The 24,616-nt window shown below is 37.1% G+C and overlaps 1 long non-coding RNA gene across 2 annotated transcripts in view; it reads right to left on the bottom strand.

The window, feature by feature from the left end:
• Window positions 1-24,616, bottom strand: part of LOC127516400 (uncharacterized) — a 102,678-nt gene that overhangs the window by 60,869 nt on the left and 17,193 nt on the right. Inside the window, exons 2-3 of one of the 2 annotated variants that reach the window (XR_007930982.1) lie at window positions 20,998-21,032; window positions 2,668-2,769 (exon numbers count right to left, since the gene is read on the bottom strand). This is a non-coding gene — a long non-coding RNA (uncharacterized LOC127516400). Of the gene's footprint in view, window positions 1-2,667; window positions 2,770-20,997; window positions 21,324-24,616 lie in introns of those variants that run through there. The other variant, XR_007930983.1, reaches the window with a different exon arrangement.

Below are 24,616 nucleotides of genomic sequence, written 5' to 3'. Positions count from 1 at the left end.
TGTGTGTGTATAATTGAAGGAAATCATATCTGATGCTGCTATAGGTGCTCGTTCTGTTATTTTATTTTTACATCGGAAGGAATGCCAGCAGTACTTGCACCACCAACTATTATTTTACACAGAAAGTTGATCAACATCTACAACAAAGGTTCACCAGACAGCAAAATGAAACTTCCAATAGGTTTTAGTAACGATATTCAACAAAGGTCAAAATAAGTTATGGGATGCATTATGAAAGGATAATATACTGCAACCACAGACGTTACTATGCAGGAAGGATTAGATTGTCAGAGGAGTTTGTGGGGAAAGAAAAAAAATTGCTTCATTTCACTGAGGTTCTGTTTTTCATTCAAATGGGAGCAAAATCACAAAGTAAGTCTGTGAAAGACAAATTGACCTGATGTCCTCATGGAGAACTAGTCCTGTCTGTAGAAGTGGTCAGTAAGTACAAAGCTGTAGAAATGAATGTGTATAACTTAGATCAGATGATTTGGTTTCGGACAAATTTGATGAAAAAAATGTTTGAGTTCATACTGAGTTAGTGGCTTTTTTTAATGATTTGTATGAATGGTTCATTTAAATTAAGCAGTTAAAGTCCCCCTGTTGTCAACAATTTTATTCCTTAAAACTCATCTTTGATCACCAAAATGACATGCTTAAATGTTTTTTTCCTGTGAAAAAAATTTCTTCATGCTTTAAAATATCTTGAACGTAACTCTTGCCTCATTTAGTATACACAGATCAATGAATATGCAAATTAGCCCCGCCTCCACTCGCTTATGCAGCTCAGAGATCCACTCGCTCAACTTACTGAGGTAATCACTGCACAATGTATCGCTTTTTACAACATCGGACACAACGGTAATTAAAATGATTAGCCTTTTGCTTGACTATGTTATCAAACAGCTAATAATGTGTTGCTAATGTTACACAAACCATGTTCCCGTTCAACGAGTCAGACAGCTGTCTTCTAACAATCAGTATCCTTACAAATGCTTTGAACAATTCTGAACGTCAGTGGAGAAAGGCATATAATTCATCATAACATCGTAATACATCATACACCCGCCATATTGCTAAATCTACACAATTTTTCATATCAACAGAAAAATATACCGGGATAACCTGGCTTCTCTCGAGACTCCCCGGCTAGTTTGCAGTTAATGATATGCTAAAGCCCGCCGGCACGTTGACGTGACTCGTTACAAGGTAGTTTGTGACGTCAGAAACACCAGTGATTTCAAACAGAGGGTTTGAAACTGTCTTTTTTTCACTGCAGTTTTAAGGAGAAAATATTCAGCAATGGTGTTGACTGATGAATTTGCATATGGTTTGTCTTAAAGCATATTAAAAACACCACATTGACATATAAACAACATTAAAAACATGATTTTCACCACAGAGGGACTTTAAAACGAGTCCCTGCACAGCATTTTTCTTCCTTTTTTTCGTGTGAAATAGTAGGTTAAACACTTCTGTTCATCACTATGTTGTGTCTCAATTATAGAAATTAGAGGGTATTTTTCTAGCTTAGCTTACTTGTATTCAGATTAAATTTATTTATGTTCTGATTTTGAATCTGGATGCTGTTACTCTAATTGATTTTTAGAGTAGTTTGAATGTACATAAAACCCCAAAACATATTTTTTGAGATGTGAACAGATATGTACAGTCTGCACATCACTGAAAACCCTAAAAGCACTCATAAATTTAACCAAGAAGTGGAAATTGGTTATTTCCGGGTTGAAAAAGTCGAAGTAACGTCACAGAATCTGACATAGAAGTATGCATCGGGAGTGTGAGATTGGCTGCTGGGCACGAATCTATGTCACCCGGTTCTGAGCGCTTCTCTGCATTTATTCATGAGAATGAACTCTTTTAACCCAATCACTGCGCTGCATTACACATGAGATCGCGTTAAAGCGGAGAATTCAAACAATATGTAACAATGTGGAGCGTGAATGAGAGCGGTTTCAGCGCGGAACGCCGCAATGAGTTTAACGCAACACGGATCAAAGATCATCCAATACTGACTGGAGTAAGCATGTTTCAAGTTTTATTTAGACATGAACCAACCGTGTATGCGCATATATTTAATCACGTCTTCTTTCAAATGAAATATATGTGCAAATAAAGACACTGATACAGCTACACATCTGATCACGAACGTGATGACATGAGGAATTATTCAGATACACAGAAGACGATGTAGACCGAAAATTCAAAGAATAGTGGACAAAAAAAGTAACTATTCCTTTATTCTTTCTGTGATAAACTGGTGTGTGTTGTTTGTTTGCTGCAGAGACAGTAGTGCTTGTAAATGTAATGCAGAGACTGTAGTGCTCATAGATGTAATGAAAATATTATTAGACCTTTTCCCACCCTCTACTCTCACACTTTTCAACTGCTTTACATGCCAATTTCTTGAGACTTTTTCAACTCAGAGGTGTGAACGACCAGGCTAAAACATGGGGGGTTTCATGACACTTTAATTACTGTAGGCCACACAGACTAGAAATTGTTAACCAATGGACAAATTACTATTTGGAAATTGCTACTGTTGTAGGCATTTTAACCTTTCTGTTTTTCCAATAGTTAACACAATAATTTAAGTGGTACTTTACCGCAATAATAAATCAAATATATAAAAAAAGCCTTAACATTTACCTTTAACCTCCACACTCCAGTCAAAATACCTCCTTGAAAATGTCAGCATTGTTTCAGGATGGCTGTTCCTCCACAATCATCACATTCAGGTCTGGCTGTATTCTGGTAAAAAAAAAAAAAAAAGAAAAAAAAAAAGTTCACAATCCAATCAATTCCCAATGGATAAAAAAATCATTAATTTCTCACTGATTCTCCTATTTCACTTGAAAACATGTCACATTATTCAAGTTAAATGGGTTGTGAAAGGTCAAGGTGACTTGAAAATCAGTGGCTAAGAAAACTGGCATAACATTTAAGAGAGGAAATTACATTTTATGACTTGTTTACTCAAGTATTAACTTATGTCATGCTGGTTCAGAGTGCTGCCATACAGCGCCATGTGCATTTTGTAACACTCTAGTAAAGTCAAATTTATTTATATAGCGCTTTTCACGGTGCACATTGTTTACATACAACAATACAATCAATCACGATTTGCTAGTACATATATATTACCCTATGCATATATGCTGTATGTATGTGGATAAAGTTGGAGATATTTATATTGCCAACTTACTTATACTCAGGGCCGGATTTACCTCATATTGTGACACAAGCCCAAAGCCCTCAAATGGAGTTACAAGGTTTTTGACCAATTTCCAACCCGATCTCACGGCAATTCCTACTTATTTTACGAGGGGGCTAATTCGTACGAATTCATACGTTTTTTGCTAAATCGTACATATTTTACGAGTTGACAAATTTGTATGAATTAATACAAATGACCTACTCCAAACCCCGCCCCTAAACCTACCCGTCACTGGGGTTTAGACAAATCGTACAAATTAGCCACCTCATAAAATATGTACGAATTGGTCGTGAGATAGCGTTGGAATTTCAGAGAATGTCGAACATACCCTGGATCACAAAACCAGTCATAAGTCGCAAGGGTATATTTGTAGCAATAGCCAACAATACATTGTTTGGGTCAAAATTATCTATTTTTCTTTTATGCCAAAAAACATTAAGATATTAAGTAAAGATCATGTTCCATGAAGATATTTTGTAAATTTCCTACCGTAAATTTATCAAAAATGTATTTTTTGTGAGTAGATATGCATTGCTAAGGACTTCATTTGGACCAATTTAAAGGCGATTTTCTCAATATTTAGATTTTTTTGCACCCTCAGATTCCAGATTTTCAAATAGTTGTATCTCGGCCAAATATTGTCCTATACCAACAAACTGTAAATCAATGTATCATATTTATACATCATATACAGATGATGTATAAATCTCAATTTCAAAAAATTGACCCTTATGACTGGTTTTGTGGTCCACGGTCACATACGTTTTTGTCCATCATAGTACAGCTACATCTGCGACAGTAAGTGCATCGCATTACGTTTTTATCAACATATAGACCTTATGTAGCCCCGCCCCTTTTCAGCGCTGCGCTCGTTGTCTTTTGACTTCCGGCTTGTATTTCCACAGCGATCTTATGTATTTATGAAAGAACTGCTCATCTTCAAATCTTCCCGGTCTATTGACATTCGTTAAGACATCTGCTTTAAACATAACAATGCTCATGATAACTTTCATTAACTCTACAACAGGTAAATCCACTTCACCAGCTAATTATTCTTCAGCAGCGATGCCATAGAAATATACAGAGCTACCGCAAAAACGGAAGTTCAAAGACAATATTCTAAAGATGGCGGCGCGCTTGTTTCTCTGCTAAATAAGGTCTTATAGGTAATAAAGTTTATTGTAGCTCCATGTGGGCGGTCAATTATTTTTTTTTTTAATATACAGGGCTACCGCAAAAACGTAAGTTCAAAGTCAAAATTCTAAAGATGGCTGCACACACGTTTCTCTGGCGCATAAGGTCTATAAAAGATGAAGAGCTATGATAGCATTGGCTTTGACTCGATGATAAATGCTAAACTAAGACACTTCTCCACTCCTCAAATACATAAAACATTAGCCTTTATATAAAGTGTTTCTTGAGTAAAGAAAACAATGTACTTATTCAAAGAAACAGTTCTTCATTTACCCTTGCATTGCAAAAAAAAGAAGCAGAGACGAGATCCAAACTGTGTGCGGCACTTCATTCAAGTTTGAGATGGGTGGAGTTATGAGGTTTGACTGACAGTTTGAGGATCCAATGGAGATACGAGGTTCAGTCACAGCTCTTTTTAACTAATTTTTTCATTGGTTAAATATTTGCAAAACCCACAGCCAGATGTAAAGATGATTTGTGAAAAAAATGTTTCTGCACGATATTTACATTTTTTTTAAATTTAGATAGTAATTGTCTTACAGTGTTTTACTATTAGAGTGAAATAATAATAATAAAAATAGCCTAATAATAAATTATTTCTCCACATTTACGGGTTTCTCAGAAGCGGAAGTCGTTATAGTTGGGTAAAATTCCATAGCGGTGAATTAGAGAATACATTAAATATATATATTTTTTGTGTTCCCATTTGCTCAAATAGCAAAAAAAAAAAAAAAAAAAAAAAAACACAACAACAGTGGTTTCACAACTTTCAAAAACAGGGGAAAGAATAGAGATTGATAATGGCAGTCAGACGAAAGATGTCAATTTTACCGTCACTCCCATTGCCCTAACTGTCCCATAACCCTCACAGCAGCCTTAACTAGTTTGTTGTAATTTGATGCAAAGTTAATATAATACTAAGTATTGTGGTATTAATGTAGCCTACACACATTTAAAAAAAAAAAAAAAAAAAAGTAAATATTAAAAACTTTGCAAGATTTACGATGCTGATGACTGTTAAAATGTGTCATCACAGGTCTGTGAAAAGGGTCTATTGCTATTCAGTCTTGATAAACACTAACAAGACAATGAGAATTGTTGAGAAGACAATTGTTTTGTTTAGAAATATGATATTACATTAGAGTTTATTATACATAACCCTGATGCTCTGTCAGCTGTCCTGTACTTTTGCACGTTTGTAGACAAGGAAAGCAAAACATGCAATAAATGGGGGTTGTGGGTGAGCGTGGTTGCTCAAAGCGCTGTCAGCTACTCATCTGTATGACTTCATGCTACACAGTCTGCCACCTCTTTGGCAAGATCCATCAAAATAAAGCGCCGGCACCTCTTTTGACATCTAGAAATGAAGGTAATGTTCTGTCTGTTCCTCCCTTGGAAGCACATGGCATGGTATTATGGGTGATTTGTCATTGTTGGCAGGTGTTTTATGCAGCACTCAGTGGACTCGTGGAGCACCATGTTCTCTGACACACGCCAGGCAGCGCGGCAACGCTCAAGTTGTTCTTCGTCTCTTGTTCTGTGCCAAAGCATTTCAGGCCCCGTTTGACGGAATTCTCTCAGTGCAGTGGCCCCAGAAAATGGTGCTTGGAGAGATGGGACTGGGGCGGAGCTGTGTCTGCGGTAGCTTGATCCTTTACGCTTCTCTTGTCTCTTTTGGAGTGAAGAATTCATTTAAATCTTACAAGTGATTCTTGATCTGTTGACAAACTAGGGCAGTGGAAGGATTTCTGTTTCTTCAAAGTTGCAACATTAAAATATAATTCAAAAGACATTTAGAAACCAAACATGTTAAAGATGCAATAGGTGATTCTCTACAGAAACATTTTTTGTTACACTGGTTGAAAGTCTCCATCCTAATAGCAATCACTATTTTAAACGGTCTAAATGTATTTTTATTAATCTATATTGTCTGTGGAAGGTGTAGGACCATAAAATGTTCATCCAATCATTAAATTCGGTCCGGATGAAATAATATGATGTCCTGCCTGTCAGTGTATGTTTTTACATTCCCTCATGCACCGTTTGCGCAGACATCATACGTCATCAGCGCGTTTCATTCTATGCAGAGTTTATGTAGACAGACGTCAGTCACGGAGCACCACAAACAAACAGCAGCCACCTTTTACAGTTCCTAACTTCCTACCGAATCAAAATAATAACAGCAGTAATAATAATAATAATAATAATGATGATAAGTAATAATATGAGTTCATGTCCTCAGACTCGGAATTATGCGTTTCCATGTCAACAGTATCAACACTGAAATGAATCTGCAGCAGTCAGGTACAAGCTCTTAAGTTGTTTACATTCATTATCATAGTAATGTTTTGTGCTTTGCGACATGAGGTAGTTTAACGCCATCTCTTTTGAAGTATTGCCGAGAGCAGCTGTGTGTGTGTGTGTGTGTGTGTGTGTGTGTGTGTGTGTGTGTGTTCAGTGTTTTAGAGGAGGCGTGGCTTTGGAGAGCGCTGTGAAGGGAGGGTGGGATGTTATGATTTGAAAGCTAACTCGTTATTGCTTATGGAAGCATATGTGTAGCAATTTTCAATTTGAAATGTAATATGCAAAATGGCAATGCATTTCTGTATTTAAATTGACATTTTCCAAACAATATGTGCAATGTTTGGAGCAAAATGATAATTAAAATTCAATAATATAATTTACATTTGCTATTTCCTACACTAGTTTTAACATATAATTTAAACATATATTTTAACACATTATAAGTTGTGAAATTAAAATGAAAATGTATTACAAAAATTATTATATATGTTTAACATGTTCAAGCAAAAATTGTAGCAAAATTACTAATTAAATGTTATTTTTCTTAATTGCATTTGCACTCACAGTTAAGACACTTGCAATTGCATGTTCATTAAAGGGGTGGTTTAATGCCACTTTTACAAGATGTAAAATAAATCCCTGATGTCCCCAGAGTGTGTATGTGAAGGTTTAGCTCAAAATATCCTACAGATCATTTTTTTATAGCATGTTAAATTTGTCACTTTTTGAGGGTGAGCAAAAACGCTCCGTTTGTGTGTGTGTTTGTTGTAATCCTTAAACAGAGAATTCTTTAAAATAAAACATCTCCCTTTGCATTGAACTTTCAGCACTATACCTTTGCAGATACTGTTTATGCTCAAGCAGCAACATTACACACTAACTAAAGTGAAAAAAGTGAAATCGCAATGAACCACCCCTTTAAATGTCCCATGATGAATGTAGCAAATATCAGTGTGGATTTGAAAATGCATTCCAAGCTGATCACGTCCCCGCCCTGTCAATCATTGCGTCAAGGCGGGGCCAGGTGTTGGAAACATGGCGGCAACTGAGCTATAAAGAGCGAGGCATTTACAAGCAGATAAAGTAGAGCAAGAACAGAGAAATGTCACTGTTCCTGAAGATTATGCACGTCCATCAGTGATAGAACCAATACGTTATTAGACGCATAGATATTTATGGTTAGAACGCCTCGCAGAGAACGCGCCTGGCGCTCGTGTAGCGTGTAAAAACAGACGTGTCAAGTGAGCGGTTACTTACTCATAGAAATAATCTTAGACAAACTGTCAGTATGGTTGTATGTTTTTCTCTTTATATTGTTCTGATTATTGTTTATGCATCATTTATAGGCCTGTTAATAATAACATAACATATAGCCCATACAACATATGGTAAGGAAAATGTAAATTTAAATACAGAAATGTTTGCATATTACATTTCAAATCGATATGCTTTCATAATTGCTAGCCTCTTCGAAAATGTCCTATTGCACCTTTAATTATTGTTTCATATCCTTTAGCATACTTCAAGATAATATTAATTTGAGTTCTGTGCAATAACAAATTCACATTTGCATTGTGTTTGATGTCCAATGTCAAATCTGTGTCCTGAAGCAAAACCAGAAGACAACATCACTGTGCATAATTTAAATACATTATGCATATTATATTTATTCAAATTGAGTGTCAATATTAATTTGAAATCCAACTGAAGGGCAAGCAAAATGACAGACATATTGTTTGTCTTGACTTATTTTTTTTTAATAATTCGAAAGGTCACCAAACGTATTCGCAATTTTCTCTTTGATATGCATTTGAATAATCTTTTTGTGGACTTAACAAGAAAAATATTTAATTATTTGGAGCCTTTCTACTTAATGAGGTTTCAGAAATTTTGACCCAAACTTTGACCCAAAGCCCCAGAGCTTCCAATTACGAAGTGTTCGCTTCTGGTGTACATTGTTGAAAATGATGCGTGATGTGACTAATGAGCTATTTGTACAGAGTTTGTCATTAAAGAAAATGTATAAATGAATAAAAAGCCTCACTGCTGAATAATATGAATGAGATAACCATTCACTGCCAACCAATCACTGTCGATTTCAATATTTGAATATGGTAATCTGTTCTATTTTGGCAAAATGCACTTCTGAATACAGTTTAAAGCCATGAGAGGCTAAAACACACTAAGCTGCAACACAGTTTAATGAAATGGAAATTGTATTCGTATTTCATTGTGTTGAACTACGTGAGGAGCAGAATACATTTCGTGACCTCTTTAAAGGTAGAATTTTAGATCCATCTCTGACCTTTGATGTCTTATTAGTAACGCCTCAGATTCTCTCTCTGATTCACACAATGACATCTTACAGCTGTTCAAAGCAGAGAGAAATTATAATGCAGTGAATATATTTAAAAACACAGAGACCATGTGGAATACAACAGGAGAGTATCTGATATGGGAAAAACCTTCAAATCTGTTTATAATGTTTCTTACGAGAGACTCTACCTTTGTATTGAGCAAAAAGAAAAGCCTACAAACAGTGACCTAATTCCTCATCTTTATTCTGTCTAATTTGTGAAATACACATGACACCCAAAGCTTATGCAGATTTCCTGATGGTATTGTGATCTATTTTGACATTTGTTGTGTAAACATCACCGGACTGTGGACTTGTGGGTATCTGCATGCATACATATTACATAATAGATGATGCATCATCACACATTCACCCACAAAAATGTAATCAGACACCATGAGACAACGGAAAACATGAAACGGCAACATAATGTGATGTATTCATGAGTGAAACAAAATATTCACTGAGGGGAAAAAAATGGAGGGACTATTCCACTGGGAACTGATTGTGAAAAGGGGCTATTTCATACCTGAATCCTGTCTTGGGAAAGGATTAAAAAGGAATCAGTTCATATTTGTTTTAGCCTCTACCAGCTGGGAACAAAGATGGTTGATCAGGGGGTTGGAGAATAAAGGTCAGGTTCACCCTTGAGAGCGCCTCATCATATACTAACGATAATGCTTAACCTGCATTAAATTACTGTGCTAAATACTGGCACTTTAAAGGTTGTGTTACCTACCACAATAGCTTAAAGTAATGCCTAAATAGCTTTTATTTTCGCCACCCATACTGCCTGTAAGATGTCTGCCAATAAGGGAAGAGCAAATTATTTTGATTGCCAACACAAATTTGGCAATCAACACAATTTGTTTTTGAAATAAAGTGCACTGGGATGAATCAGGGAGCAGGAATAGCTATGAAGATGGTAAATAGGGTCAATTTAGGCTTTAAATCTGATGTAAATGAATGGTGCTAGCTGTATCCAAGCAAGTCTAGTGGGCCCACCAAAGTAGGAGGAGTTCTTCCTGTTAGGGTTGGAAATAGCTTGAAAATAGTTTGGTTATTAAATGCACTGCAATTTCCTCTGGTTTCTATTCTCTCAAAATTCTCAAATATAGCCTTTTATCCCTTACCTGGATAAAACCTACAGGTTTTCTTTAAAACCTGCAAGCTGTGCAGTGATATTTGACAGAAGTGTATTAGTGAGGGGAAGTAAACATGTGGAATGGGTATTTTCTATTTACTTGGATCCAATTCACATTTTCTTCACATTCACTGAGGAAGTTTTTGTATTTGTGTGTGTGTGTGTTTTTTGTTTGTTTTTTAGTTGAAATAGTTTCTTCTATTTTAGCTTAATATGCATATCCCAGAATTGTCTCAGTCAATGACGTAAGTTTGGGACGGGACTCTCTGTTTGTTTCTACCAGATTGGAGGAGTCTTCAGGGAACCTGTTTGACAATTACGTTTGGTGACGCAGAAATGACAATAAATATTATATTTGATTACATTCATATTACATTATTTTATGTTACACTAAATACTATACACTAAATATAATATTTTATACAATTTTCTTTACATATACTTAAGAGAATAATGACCTTCAGACGGTCATTATAGACCTTAATCAGGATAGAGCCATTTTGAAAGGGTTCACTCATAACTGAAAATTCTGTCATCATTTACTCACCCACAAAGTTTACCACTTTATTTACAAAATATTAATCTCCAACACACATTCAGCAATATTAAAGCATTATTATTACTAAAGGAAGTGAAGTCATTTTCACTACAGTTGAAAACTGAGACAAAAGATGCCCATTTGCATTAGTATGAAATGAGCAATGCAATTTTTTCCTAAACCAGTTAAGCACAAATCGGGGAAAATGGGCAAGATCCACAGAGTAAGAGAAGAAATGTAGTCTTACGCATTTGGATGTCAGATTTGGAATGCAAAAAAAATCACGTACTGAGTAGGCACTACATTTCAATATGATAGTTAAAAAAGTATGTTCTATATAGTATGAATGAAATTTGGACGTACTACATCTGCCATGTTGTCATTATCATGTGACCTACCAGAGTCAGTTACGTCGCTTCACCACCATTCATAAATCTTCTCCCGTGGCTTCATGGGATAGTAAAGTGTCCATCGAATGCACACTTCAGAATCTCGCTTGATGTAGTAGGTCATCTGGGGACTTTTCGCCTACTGTTTTTCAAATACAGTGAATTTGGACATACTACTCTGTTGTCATATGCTGCATCCCAATTCGCATACTATCCGTCCTAAATAGCATTTGAAATTAGAATTAGTGTGTCCCAAACTGTAGTATGTTGAAATGAGTATTCCAAAGATACCCGGATGGTCTACTTTTTCCGGTTAGAATCTGAAGTGCAGATCCGTGCACAATCTTAAGGGATAATATTGCCCACAGCCCATTGCACATTGGACGAGGATTTGATTACAACTACAAACACGAATAAAAAGTGTTAAAAAACTACAATCATGACGTATGTGTGAGACCGACGGTTAAGCAGAGCGGTTAAGATAAAGGGGTTTGAGTGATTAATAATCAGTATCTAACCTGACAAAAAAACATTTATTAAATGTTATCCACATTATATTTCATCTGCAACAGCATTGTGAACTTTTATAACGATGCGTTCGGTCATTAACTTTTAAATGCATCATTATGAAAACTTGAGGAGAGTTCTTCACGTGAAAGACCCATGACTGGCAGATCAACGTGCGACTACATTTCTCTCCGAAACGGTAGGAAATTAAATTGAATTGAATGTGGAGGATTTTAACTGTGACAAGATGATTGACAGGGCAGTTTAAACGGTGACAAGTTGCATGTAACTAAGCGACAGAGCATCCGTTAAAGACGCAATTATGACGAAGTAGTTTGTCCCAAAGCTTGCATACTCTTCTGCTACACACTCAAAAGTATGTACTTTTTCTTCACAAAAAACAGTACATACTTTTAGGGCATAGTATAAGTAGGCGAACTGGGACGCATCAATACTGTTTTTCACATTCTAGCAGGGAAGTATTCGATTTCGGACGCAGCAATGGTCTACATTTTCACAGAAAACCGTCGTTGCAAGATGCAAGTCATTAAACGGACAGACTGAACTGATGAAAATTGCGACGATTATACTATTAAAACATGAATTGTATGTAAACAATAGAACTATATTCGCATATGCAGTTCATAGGGGGCATAATGTGTTAGCCCTACAGTTACAGCATAAAATAATATTTAAACCTATGATATTTTACATATAGATAACATTTAAACCTGTTTTTTGAGCATTTTTATCTCACAATTCTTTTTTTCTCATAATTGCAAGTTTATATCAAAATTCTGTGGGGGAAAAAAAAATCATAATTTTGAGATATAAACTTGAAATTACCTTTTTTATTCTTTTATTCCATGGCTTCCATAGACTGCTACAGCAGAAGTGTCATTTTCTGCCACCATGTATAGGCTCCACCCACAAAACACATCATCAATGATCACCCAAATGGTCTATTTGTTTCAGCATTGTGTAGACAACCAGGACTGTGTTTGACATGACCAATAAGAATCGCATGGACGAGCAGGTAGTCGATTCAAGTCGATTCACTTGGATGAGTCGATTCAAGTCACTTTGGATAAAAGCATATGATGAATAAATGAAAAAGAAAAAAAAAATGCTGCAATTGACCAATCAGCATCGGGTATTCCAGAGAGCTGTGTAATAAGTTATAGCCAAATCTTAAGGCGTATGCTTATTTTAATTTCAACAGATAACATGTCTCATATTCAAATAAGGAATGCCAAAAACATCTCTTGATGCTCCAGGAGTACCGCATGCATCATACTGAATAATTGAACAATGTGGCTGTTAAAAATGAAATATTTATGCATTATCTGCGGAATAAGCGAGGGCTGGATATTGTGATTGAGTTCACCGTGGAACAGAGAGTTGTTTACGCATTGTAACACTGCTGAAATATTGCCTGACTTTGATGGTGGTTTAAAAAGGCACTCAAACTGAAATGACCTTGAGTATTTGAACACCGATTGTTGAGCACTGTAGGCATGCAGTCTGATGAAGGGGGAAAAAACAAGTGGGTATGATCAGCTGAACTTCACACAATATGAGTCACATGGTCATAGATTTCGTTTAGTAACTCATTGAAATGAATCTGTGATGTGATGAGCTCATGTAACCGCCTCCACTTTGCATGAACACATTTGCCTCTTTCTGTATGTGCTCAATTATGACTGTCATAAACGTACAAAACTGTCAGTCCCAATTCTTGTGTGAAATAGTTTCCTCAAGTGCCAGTCATTTTTCTAATATACTGACAAATATTGTGCTTTGAACTGTAATATGACAAACACTTCACATCTCATATTGCTGCTGCGTAAATATCAAGGCTAAAAGAACATAAATTCAAACTCAGCTAACAAAAAAATGTTCTAAAAACGTTTTACTAACATTCCCATTAAGTTATGAAAATGTTATTTCTGAATGTTCTCTGAATGTTAAAAACATCTAGAATTTTAAATGTTTTAAAAAAAAAAAAAGTTATACGAACGTTAAGGGAACATTCCAATTTTATCATTTTGCAAACATTATAGGAGCGCTACTTTTAAATGTTCTCTGAACGTTCTGGAACAATAACATTTAAAAAAGTGTTCGTCCAACTAAAATGTTTCAGGTTCGATAAAAGTTTCCATAAACAATGTATAAATAATGTTTTGAGAACATTAACTACCATTAAAGACAGGCACTCTATTAACATTGTAAGAATGTTTGTTCATGACTTTGAGAGAACCTTGCCAGAGCGTTAGCTAAAGTTCTGTTAGAACATTCCCTGTTAGCTGAGTAAAATCCCATTTAAAAAGCATACATGCAGACTATGGGCCCTATCATACACCCGGCGCAATGCGACGCCAGGCGCAACATGTGTTTTTTGCTAGTTTCAGCCCGACGCAGTTATCATTTTCACGTCCAGTGCCCACATTATTTAAATGGCAAATGCACTGGCAGCCATCTGTTTGCCCATGGGTGTGCTGGTCTGAAAACGAGGGGCCCTATTTTAACAATCTAAGTACATGGTCTGAAGCGCATGGTGCAGGTGCATCTCTGAATCCACTTTTGCTAGTTTAACGATGGAAAAAATGGTCGGTGTGCCAGGCACATGCTCCAAAAGGGTTGTACCTAGTCATGGTTGTGTTTTGGACGTAATGTGCAATAAACCAATCAGAGTCCTATCTCCCATTCCCTTTAAAAGCCAGATGCGCTCGCACCATGGCAGATTCGCTATTTATTGCAGTTATTTTTGTTACTTAAAGATGACATTTTCCGGTGAAAATTCTTATTTTGGTCATACTTCCAAGACGTAAAATCTGTAATTCTGAAGTACAGTATCCACACCAGTGCGGTGACTGACAGCAAACATTAGATTCATCCGTGCTGAGGAGCTGAACCGATGCACAACCCACGGAAAGATGATAATTCAGCAAATAACTGCAATTGCAGGTTTCAAACAGAGACGGCGACAAAGAGGCAAAACTGCAGCTTTAAACTGACTCGTCATGTTGAGGGTGTCTATATTCCACCGTGTAAATAGCACATCTGCCATGGCGCGAGTGCAACTGGCTTTTAAAGGAAATGGGAGATGACACAAAGCACACCCATGACTCATTAAGAGACTAGGTACATCCCTTTTGGATGTTTCTGGCCGACCATTTTTTCCGTCATTAAACTAGCAAAAGTGGATTCGGACACACCCTAAGTGCACCTGCGCCACGTGCTTCAGACCATGCGCTTAGATCGTTAAAATAGGGCCCTATATATTTAATTAATTAAATCACAGTCTTCTGGCCATAATGCTATTATTTTGCATTTTATTTTGATAAAATGTGCGGCCCTATACTGGTCAAAAAATCCTGAAGGATTGCTAATAGAATTCCTACATGAATTTTGGAACCAATTCTAAAGGAATCTAACAGGATCAAATAAGGATCTTCTACGAATCCACAAAGAATCAAATAAAATCCTACTGTATAAACTGAGGCTCCTATTTTTTCAGTTTTGAATTATTGCAGAGCTATGTTTTTGCCTTGACACTAAATGTGAAACAAATGGGTTCAACCTCCCCAAGAGGATTGGAAATATGCAGCCATGAGGTGTCAACTGAAGTCAATTGAATTTGGTTGTACGGAAGCCAAAGACGGAATGATTCCATAAAGATGCATTGATAGAATAGTCCATGACAGTACAAAAGATCTAGCACAGACGCACACTGGACACCCTTAGTTCCATACGTAAGATGTCATGTTATTTTACAGTCCCCAGGGTTTTCATATTATGTGAAGTTAGTTACAGATCAAACAGACTATCGTTTATATTCTTTTGATTTTCTGTGCTGATTTTGGGCAATTCATTTAAACATGATAAAATGTGTCAAATGAAGCTGAGAACATTACATTCTTATTGGTACTGTAGCTGAAAGTATTAAATTCACTAAAATATTAAATCAAAGAATATGCAGGCAGATATGTTAAGAACTTTGTGAATAATTAAACAAGTTACGTGCAGATGTTACTTAATGTAAGCATTGCATGCATCTTATGTATTTGAATAAAAAAAAAAACAGAAATTAAAATAAGCTTTTAAAAAATAAAAACTTTAAGAAAAGTTATATATTATATTTGTATATATTAGTTGAATTACATAAAATGCATATATTAAAAAAAGGAAAATGTACCAAAATGCACATTTTTGTGAGGTGTTATTTCCTCCATCAGAGCGTGATGTATCAAATATGTTTCACAACAAAAAACACATATGCAAACTTTTATAACATTTACTTTTTTATATTTTGTCTAAAAGGTTCAGTAAACTGAAACTCCATTTTAAAAAATTAGATTTTTTTAAATCATATTATTTATATTGTATATTTACAGGGTTAATCCTCATCTCAGATTATAGTCCACCTCTTCTTTTTTGCTTGTTTTGTTCTTTTCAAGATTTACTCCACACTATTCTGCAAGCCGTCACTCAGCCACATGCCAGCAATTGTGACCCATCTTACTCAGGTTAAACTGTCTGCCCGGAGCTCTGGCGTCTTTAAGCCTGGCTGGCGCTCATGGCACCTCGCTGCAGGTAGAGCTTGAGGGGCAGTGCCAGGGCGTGGAGGCATGATGAATAACAGATGTTTCCTGATTGGCTGTGCCATTTGTCATACACCTGCCTCGCCTCAGCCGCACAGAGCTCCACAATATGTCACTGTCGCCGGGCGGATGCCCCCAATGCATCACCCCATCTCAGCAACGCTCAGCTCTCCAGATCCTTCTGCTTTTATAGAGTCATTTTTCTCCTTCCAGCACTAAATAAAAGAATACTGGACAGCTCATGTTTTTCTTTCTTTTTTCCTCAGTATGTTCTTAGCTCAGGGGTAAGGTCAAATGGACACAGTTGGTTGTTGTTGTGTTTTTTTTAATTTTTTTTTTTTTTTTTATGTAACTTGAGACTACATTAGCAAAGCTGTCGCATGTTAAAACAGTGAGAAAGCCTTTAACGGCAATCTATTATTCTTTTTTACGAAATCTTGGTTTTGTTTTGGGGGTCTACTAGAATAGGTCTTCAAAAAACACATTATTTTTCACGTATTCTCTATTGTTGCCGCTCCTCTCTTCCCAGTCTGTCAGTAACGCTCCGTTTAGCTCCTGTCTCTATGAAGCCCCTCCTTCTGAAAAGCACAATGTGCTCTGATTGGTCGGCTGGACCAGTGTGTTGTCATTGGTCAACCGCTTCGCCGTGTTTGGGAAATGTCCCGCCCCTTACCATAACCATGTGTTTCAACACTCTACTAACTAACTCAACCAGGCCCCGCCCCTTTATTTTGCGTATGTCTTGGGCGGGGAATTATTTTAATGAGGAATAGTGTAACGTGTTCGTTCCCAGAAGAAAACTCAAGACTACAATGGAGGCGTTTCAGGGAGTTCAGAAACAGTCGCACTGATATAGAGAATAACTCCTGCTGGAGGGACTTTGTAACTTTGCAGACCTTTTTCATGCTCAAACAGCAACATTACATACTAAAAAAAACACTGCTGTGTTTATTTGATATTTGATGTGTTTGACTTTCCAATAAAAAAAAAAAAATGGATTATATAATTTCGATCTCAGTGATTAGTGGTGTTATTAATGGTGCAATATTATCATTTATTATATTATTATATACTTTACTATAAGGTTCACCCTTAACATTATTCAAGGAATTAGTCCCATTTACATTTTAATAAAGGAGAGCATCAGCAGGACCTGACCAACATGTTCCTAAATCAACATCTTTGTTGATCCAGGAACGACATTCCAATCAACCAATCAGATTGGAGGGATGAGTTTACAGTTTATGTCAAGTTTAGGCTTACAACAAGGGTTAGGTGCTTTTCCCTCTGATTTTATAGGGATAAGTTATGGGTAGGTTAGGTTTAGATGTAGGGATAGGATTAGGACAAAATTTTCAAACAAATGTTGTTCCAGGGTCAATAAAATATGTTGATCCAGCAACCAAGCTAACATGAACAATGTATTGTTGTGTTTCCTACATTCCAAAGACTGTGTTGGTTTCATGATTGAGCTGCTTAATCTAAACAAGAATATAACTTGTTTTAATGGCCAATGTGAAAACAAACCAGGCAAATAAATTATCAATAAAAGAAACAAACATGAACAACAATGTAAAAAACCTGAGAGAGCTTTTTCAAGGCAAGACTGAGATCAGAGGAAACTAAAATAAATCATAAAGGGAAAGCCTGTAGAAGGCTTTGGTTTTTTGAAGCTGTGATCTTTTGATCTTCTTGTATTACTTCTGCTTTTACAATCTATGGATGAAACACTGATCTGTGGCTGATGAATATGCTGATTGTCTGGTGTTGAATCTTCATGCTTTCCTCTAAAACAGCTAGCGACTTGGCTGACATTGTGATGTAGAGCCCATTTTAATGGGAACATCTTATGTATTTGTATGGTGAGCTGCTGCTTAGCTGTTCATATTCAACCTCGGCCTTAACAGAGGAAAAGTCCTTGTTTAGTTCTATGTGAATTTACTCATTTACACTTCTGACCTCCCTGAACAAAGGTGTTCAGAACATTATTTTTACATTTTCTCATGATTAATATCTATGATTTCTCCACCGCATTATAATCTCTCTTTCAGCCATGAATAATTGAAGAGAATGTGTTTTCTCTTTCCATGTCTTATTCTTTTCCCTTATATACAGGCATTATTCATGCTTGAATCTTTAATGCTGTGATACTTGAATGGAGTGGTGCTTTTGTCTCTATCTGATCAGCTTACATCAAACAATAGGCTGCAGGATTACGCGCTTCGCATTTCTTAGACGGCTCGGATGAATATTATTAGCACTCAATTGCAGACATTCGTGATGATAGCAAAATTAATGTACTTGAACAGCTTTTACCCAGGATTTGTTTGAAGCATTTTTGGCTAACAGACTTTTATTTGATTACAGTTATTTCAGGGAAATGATCAGACATAGCGATCAGACTCACAATTTTCACCTGGCAACTGGTAAAATCCCATAAACTTACTTTCAAGGAATGTCATGAAGCATATTAGGGACAGAATATTGTATAGAGACTTGGACTATTTTGAACTGAGCCAGGCAGGAGTCATAAACCTGTAGAAAGCTATCCATTAATGTTAACATTGTCATTCAGAAGACAAGAAAAATATTAACCAAAGTCCATTTCATGTCTTTACAAGCTCTAATCCATTTTTTATTGGCTATTAAGTGTTTTTTTTTTTTTAAGAACCAGAAGGTGCAGTTACAACATCTACCAGCAGGGGCTAACTAGTCATCACTAACCCTTAACCCTAAAGACCAAAGTTTATATTTTTTTTATACATTTTTTATCTTTGTCTAGTGTCTGCGCTATTTTTCTCCAGAAGTTACGACCGATAAAATGTCTGTATTCTTTCAAACTAAAGTTGCGGTCTCTTTACACCCTCACACAAGCGCTTGTCAGTGTGGGCCTCTGTTGTTGTTGCAGTCTTTGGTACTGTGAAAACCGAGCCAGTGTTGCCACCTTGTGGAACAACTGATTAGTGCAAAACAAATTCAATACGGTTACAAAAATTGGGCAGCATGCATACTATTCTGGTGACAAAATCTGCGTCACATGCACTGTACATGGACCCTCACGTACACGACTACACGTAAAAACCGAAGTATACTTTGGGCCACCTAGTGGACTCTTCGGTCGCAACATTCACCTTGCGCATGCGCTGTAGTACGTGCACTGTTTACGCAGTCACAAAAATTGGGCTGCATCGTCCCAATGACAAAAATTATGTCACTCGGACAGTTCGCTGACAGTCGTGGAACATTGACGGCCGAAGTGTACTTTGGACTTTAGGATACTGCCTTCACACCAGCACGCCAAATAACCGATTATAAAATTGTTGCAATGTTTAATTTAACTCCCAATTTTGAGGGAGATCATGGTTCCCGGCTGCTTGGTGTCAAAAATCTGATTGTTATTTAGAAACTAGAAAGCAGTATTGCAGTCTTCATAAACATTCAAATGATTTTATACTGTTCAAACACAAGAAGACTTAATTTGGTCCCTGTGCACTGTTTTCTCTTAAAATAAACTTAATGTTAATTAAAGAACAAAATAAATAAACAAAAAAAGCTCAAATCTTACATCAAATCTGCTATTGACTGAATAACTTCTTTATCTTTAATAAGGATGAGTATATTTAATTTAGACATTACAGGTGCTGGTCATATAATTAGAATATCATCAAAAAGTTGATTTATTTCACTAATTCCATTCAAAAAGTGAAACTTGTATATTATATTCATTCATTACACACAGACTGATATATTTCAAATGTTTATTTCTTTTAATTTTGATGATTATATCTGACAACTAAGGAAAATCCCAAATTCAGTATCTCAGAAAATTAGAATATTGTGAAAAGGTTCAATACTGAAGACACCTGGTGCCACACTTTAATCAGCTAATTAACTCAAAACACCTGCAAAGGCCTTTAAATGGTCTCTCAGTCTAGTTCTGTAGGCTACACAATCATGGGGAAGACTGCTGACTTGACAGTTGTCCAAAAGACGACGAAGTATACAAGCAATAGGGATTACTGACTGTTTACTTGTCTTTATTTAACATTATTTATTAAAATACTACTTATTTATGTGGTGAGGCCAGTAAAAAATTTTGGCAGGGCAAGTAACCAGTAAACTCTTTAGCGTTGAGCCCTGTGTGTTTCTATATAGAGTCCCTTTTAAGACCTATTCCTTTTGTTAATCTGTTAGGAGGGGAAATAAAATAATGTTAAAACTCCGGCCCACCAGGAATATCACTTGGCACACCTTACATCTCAAAGCTGGAGCTGGGCCGGCTACACGTGCTATCGGAATTATCGTAAATATGAGTTTCCTAGTTAAAAATTGGACATGAACGCCCTCGCAAGTCGTATTTACCACAAAACCTATTGCATTCTTTAACATACAACATATATTAAAGCATACATGATTTTTTTGCATGAGCATTTTAAAAGGAGCTTGTGCTCGACTCGAGCTGGGTTTTTCTGCAGTAATGGTTCTTGTGGTGGAGAGGGATTTATTTTACTCTCTTCTCACCTACACTCCGTTTAATATCTGATTGGACACAGTGATATATAAGACCATGATTGTTAAGTGCTGTATGTGGGTTTGAGATAACGGCATCCACAGGGGGGTGAACTGCTCAACAGCACTCATTCAGGCCAGCACATGAAGAGGAAAGCACATTAAACATGTCTCATTAAGATCTCTGCTGCGATTTAGTGCCACTTTATGAGCTCACCTGTTCAGTGTTTTCAGTTTTCAGTTCACTTGCCCCTAGATACAGAAAAAAAAAAAAAAAAAATTCAGGGAATTACTTATAACACCTTCATTTAAAAACAGTTTAGTTAAATGATGGGGAAAGTGACTGGGACACTGGAATAGTATAATTTAAGGATAATATTTGTGTTGCAAGATGCCGATTTAATTTTGCTTAAATGTAGATGTAAATGCAATGAAGATAACATAAACCAATACTTCATGTTCATTATTCAGTGCTTGAAAAATCATGCTAATTCAAGAACTGATGGATAAGAGTGCCTCTTATGACCCATGTTTTTCATCTCCTCTAACAGTTCAAAGGCTGCAATAAAGAATGCATTTCCATAATTTCCAACAACATTGTGATAATAATAATAATAAATTGTTTAATTTTTATACAGTTGTTTGTAATTAGATGGAAAATACTAATACTGAGTCGGCGTTCCGACGTACAACCTGGAAGCGCTGGACGTAAACAGCATAGCATTAAGGCAGGGGACAGAAGATATTGTTGAATAAAGTCATTATTTTTGTTTTTGCACACAAAAAGTATTCTCGTCGCTTCATAACATTAAGGTTGAACCACTGTAGTCACGCTGACTATTTTAACTATGTTTTTACTACTTTTCTGGACCGTGAATGATGGCAATTACGTTTCTTTCTGTAATTTTTGGGTGAACTAACCCTTAAAGTACGTTTAGTAGTAACATAACGTCAAAACTAGGCTACGTTGTAACTTGCGCACAGCTGGTGCAACCGGCCCCAGGTGGTGAACTTGCAAGCTCTGCCCCCCGAGGAGGCAGACCCAGCCTTTGCATTGCTGTGTCCTGTTCGTGGCCTGCGCGTTTACGTGGACCGCATGCAGAGCTTCAGAAGCTCAGAGCAGCTCTTTGTCTGTTTTGGAGAACAGCAGAAGGGAAGGATCTCTCCAAGCAGAGGTTGGCCCACTGGATAGTGGATGCCATTGCCTTGGCGTACCAGTCCCAAGGCAAGCCTCTACAAGGAGTGTTGATTCCTCCTGGGCGTTGGTGCACGACACCTCTCTTGCAGACATCTGCAGAGCTGCGGGCTGGGCAACACCTAACGCCTTTGCGAGATTCTACAATCTCCAGGTTGAGCCAGTTTCTTTCCTTGTGTTGGGTACAAACAGGTAATGTGCAGGAAGACTGGCTTGGTGTCTCACTTGCAGTGCCATTCCCCTCCAAGGAGAGGGTCCGAGCACCTTCTATGCTCTTCAGGTAAGTTTCCCAGCTGGCGAACCCTGGATCGAGTTCCTTCAAGCATCCGCCGGCAGTCCGACGCGGTGCAGTACTTGAGATGCACGCCTGGTTGGTCATCCCTTGTACTGGGCTAGATGTCCCATATGCTGTGATTCCTCTTGGTAATGCCATATGTGTACTTTCCTCGGTAAGGTTTCCCTGTCGGTAAACCTGTGTCTTTCCCTGGGCAGTTGCTCCGTCCCTTCTAGGTAGGACCTACCGCAGAGTTCTTTTCCATATGTAGTTCTTTCCCTATGGGTCAGTCCATATGTGTATCTCCACGTTTCCTCTCTACATAGGATGTGGTCTTTATAGTATCCGATTTCTTTTGGATTAGGGATGCTTCACCAGCGTTAACAACACTGGTCATGTCACATGGCTAAAAAGAAAAGTGAAAAATGGGAAGAGCCGAAGCACTCTTCCCATAAAGTAACATTTCTAAGGAACAGTAGCTACGACCGTCTCCAGGGGAAGCCCTGTCCCTTCCACCCTGTTGGTTGGAAAACTATCACTGAGGGCTTACGTGGGGGGCTGGGTAAGTTATGACTTAAAGAGAGCAGTTGCCAAAAGGGCACGTTCAGCTTGCCAGCATCTGCATCTCCAACACTCGTAACACAGTTCAGTGGTTGTGGCGCTTTCCATGGGTCCTCATTTGTCGGTCATCGACATAACGTGGAATGTGACTGACAGATAGGGAACATCTCGGTTACTCCATCATTCCCTGATGGAGGGAACGGAGACGTTATGTCCCTCCTGCCACAACCCTGAACCACACTGCTGAATGGCCGGGACCATGTCTCGGCTCCTCAGCAAAACCTGAATGAGTGAATGTGAGCCGCCATCTTGTGAACCCGTATGTACGGGGGAGTGGCTCGGCATGCAAATTCCACTCACCAATTCCATTGGCCATTTTTGTAAAACTCAGAGTGATTGGGGCTCCCAACGGAGACCCCATTTGTCAGTCACTGAGATAACATCTCCATTCCCTCCATCAGGGAACAAGGGATACAACAGTAACAGAGTTATTTATGTACATAAATAAATAAATAAATTCATTGTTGTAAAGAAGATGCTAAAAATTACATCTACTCTGAAGACTTGCATAGTGACTTAACTGACCGTGTGAAAACCCATATTAATAAATGCAATTTAATTGTGTATCTTTATACTGCAATGATATGAAATGCATATTTGGCCAAATGTAATAACATACAATAATAAAAAAAATCTGCAAGCCCTTAGGAAACAAAAAGGTAAACACAATATCTCGTCGCCTCTGAGGAGAGCTGAGAAACTTGGAATGAGATTAAAGATTAATCTTCTCAGTTCCTGCTGAAGTTGCTTTGGCAGTAACTCAGAGGTAACGGCACTAAATTTTGAGCTTGTTCTATGTACAGAAGATCCAGAGGAACTCATTTGTAGTCGCTATATATACTGTTGTATATGGCATCTGGAGAACTAAAGATCAACCCCGTGCTACATTTTAAAACCTATTAGATGAAATCGTGACTAATAAAATTGTTTGACAATAAAATAGACTGAATTCATATAAGAAAGTTCAATTTGCTTTGTATACTATAAACGAAACTGTGACCTAAGCTGTTTGCAAAGGTTAGAAAATCATAACAGGAGATGTACATGATGTAGAAGCCTAAAAGTGCAGAAGTGTTATAATTGATATACTATTATAGCTTTTGTTAATATTTTAAATTAATTTTATTTTTAATACTTTGGTCTGATTGGTACAATGAAAACAATCTCTGACCAATCAGAGCAGAGTAGACCAATCACAACAGACTGGGCCATCTGACCAATCAGAGCAGAGGCGGCTCTCAGAAAGGAGGGGTTTAGAGAGACTGAATCCTTGATCAAACCATTTCAGACACTGTGAGAAAAGAGGAGATGCTGCAATGTATATTATGAGAAAATTAAAGTAACCTTGACCTTGGATGCTTGGAAACTTATTTTGAAGACTCCAAAACTAAATTAGGAACCTTTAAAGGGGCACTTTAAAATATGAAACTCCATCATAGAAATATGAATTATGACTTTTTAAAAGCAATGATAGTTTAAATGAACATACAAACAAACCATTTCAATATTTAATGTGAATATGATTTTAATTAAACCCATCTTATTTGTCTCGCCTTTAACAAACACATGCACGCATGTGAAAGAAAACAAGTCTACCCATCAGTGGCCGCTGTTTGCCAGCTCAGGCTTTAGATCCTGTGCCGATTGTGCTCAATGGCCAGAAAGAAGCGAGAGATGAAAGACTCAAACAAGGAGAGGCAGTCAAATATTTATGAAAGCACACATTCCTCTCACAGACAGGAGAGA

This window comes from Ctenopharyngodon idella, chromosome 7 (assembly GCF_019924925.1).
Source record: "Ctenopharyngodon idella isolate HZGC_01 chromosome 7, HZGC01, whole genome shotgun sequence".
In the NCBI taxonomy this organism is placed as follows: domain Eukaryota; kingdom Metazoa; phylum Chordata; class Actinopteri; order Cypriniformes; family Xenocyprididae; genus Ctenopharyngodon; species Ctenopharyngodon idella.
Note: the sequence above shows the minus strand (reverse complement) of the source record. Positions and strands in the feature narration are given on the sequence as shown.